Source organism: Ictidomys tridecemlineatus, chromosome 3 (genome assembly GCF_052094955.1).
Source record: "Ictidomys tridecemlineatus isolate mIctTri1 chromosome 3, mIctTri1.hap1, whole genome shotgun sequence".
In the NCBI taxonomy this organism is placed as follows: Eukaryota; Metazoa; Chordata; class Mammalia; order Rodentia; family Sciuridae; genus Ictidomys; species Ictidomys tridecemlineatus.
Genome location: NC_135479.1, coordinates 51827346 through 51829435, shown reverse-complemented (window position 1 = coordinate 51829435; position 2090 = coordinate 51827346).

Below are 2090 nucleotides of genomic sequence, written 5' to 3'. Positions count from 1 at the left end.
CTCCCGCTCCCTATCCCACTATGAATCAGCCTCCTTATAGCTAAGAAAGCATTCGGCATCCCAGTCCTTTTTAATAGGGCTTTGCTAAATTGCTAAGATTGGCCTTGAATTTACAATCATGTTTTAGCCTTCTGAATCACTGGGATTATAGGTGTATTGCACCTGGTTTAAAGTATTTAGACAATGAAATAGTCTATCCTATGGTAAAAATGAAGAGCTATAAACATCATCATGCATGAATCTCTAAAACTTGATGTTGACTTTTTAATAGAAATGTTAAACCAGGCATGGTAGTGATTGCCTGTAATCCCAGCTAATCAGGAGGATCACAAGTTTGAGGCCAACCTGGGCAACTTCAAGACACCCTGTCTCAAAATGGCTGGGGGATGTAACTCAGTGGTACATCCCTGGGTCCAATCCCCAACAAAAAAATAAATGAAATAGGGGCTGGGACTGGGGCTGAGTAGTAGAGTCTGACATGTGTGAATCACTGGGTTCGATTCTTAGCACCATATAAAGTCTATCAACAACTAAAAAAATATATTTAAAAAATGAAATAAAATAGTCATGTCACAAAGGACATAACACAATGTGATTTTATTTATATGAAGTTCACAAACACATAATATTCTTAAGGATGTATATAATTAGGATTCATTTTCTTGGGGTTGGGGTTGTGGCTCATTAGTAGAGCACTCACCTAGCACGTTCATCCTCAGCACCACATACAAATAAATAAAGGTGTTCTGTCGAACTACAACTAATATTAAAAAAAGATTCAATTTCTTTTATTTATTTTTATTTATATATGACAGCAGAATGCATTACAATTCTTATTATATGTATAGAGCACATTTTTGCTGAGGAGATATACATTGGCATACTTTTTTTTTTGGTACCAAGGATTGAACCCAGGTGTGCTTTGCAACATTCCCAGCCCCTTTTTTGGGGGGGGTGGGGGAGCACGCGGGGGGCGGCATACACTGGGGATTGAACTCAAGAGCACTCAACCATCAAGCCATATCCCCAGGCCTATTTTGTATTTTATTTAGAGATACGGTCTCATTGAGTTGCTTAATATCTCGACATTGCTGAGGCTGGCTTTAAACTTGCTATCCTCCTGCCTCAGCCTTCCAGTCACTGGAATTAGAGATATGCACCACGGTGCCCAATTCCTTGTTACATCTTAAAACACCCAAAAAATAAAAATCCAGGAAGATCTTTGAAATATTCCAAAATTAAAAATAATTACTAAATAGCTCTGCAATTAATTTGCAGGGGTGTAGAAAGTCTGATATTCATATTAGGTGCTAATGAAAGAAATGAACAACTAAAAATAGTCAATTATTCCCAAACCCTTTAGCTTCAGTTTTTAAACATATTTCAGTATCCATAATCTTTTCATTGCTGCTCTAAGGCTGAAATGAAAGTGTTTTTTAAGGCCAGGCACTGTGGCGCACACCTGTACTGTAATCCCAGCAACTTGGGAGGCTGAGGCAGGAGAATCTCAAGTTCAAGGTCAGCCTGGGAAGCTTAGGGAGACCCTGTCTCAAAATAAAGAAGGCTGAGGGTATGGCTCAGTGGTACAGTGCCCTGGAGTTCAATCTCCCCAACCTCATTCACAAAAAAGATATAACCCCTTTTTTCATCTTTGTTCACCTCTTTATTTGGGGACATTACTAAATATTTCCTTTTTGTATAAAGATACCTCAGAGTGATTAATTGTATATATGGTGACAGTTTAGCCTCAGGGTATCCATCTTCTGGAGGAAAAATCTTTCATTCTATTGAGTGTTTTTATTTAATGAATGTTAGATATCTTAAAAATTATTGCTTCTACCTTTGAAATTTTTATTTAATAAACTGTTTTCTACTGATGGAAAAAAATAAAGTGTATGTTTTTCACTTGTTAGAAGAGACTCAAATGTATAGAAAAAAATAAAGAAGAAAATATGCCCCCTAGTGGTGGGATTAAAGGTGATCATTTTGTAGTTTCTCTATTTTTCTGTTTTTCAAACTTTTCCAGATCGGGCCAAGGCCTGGGAATTCTTGTCTTCCCTGAGCACCTATTAAGCACACAATGTACAGAC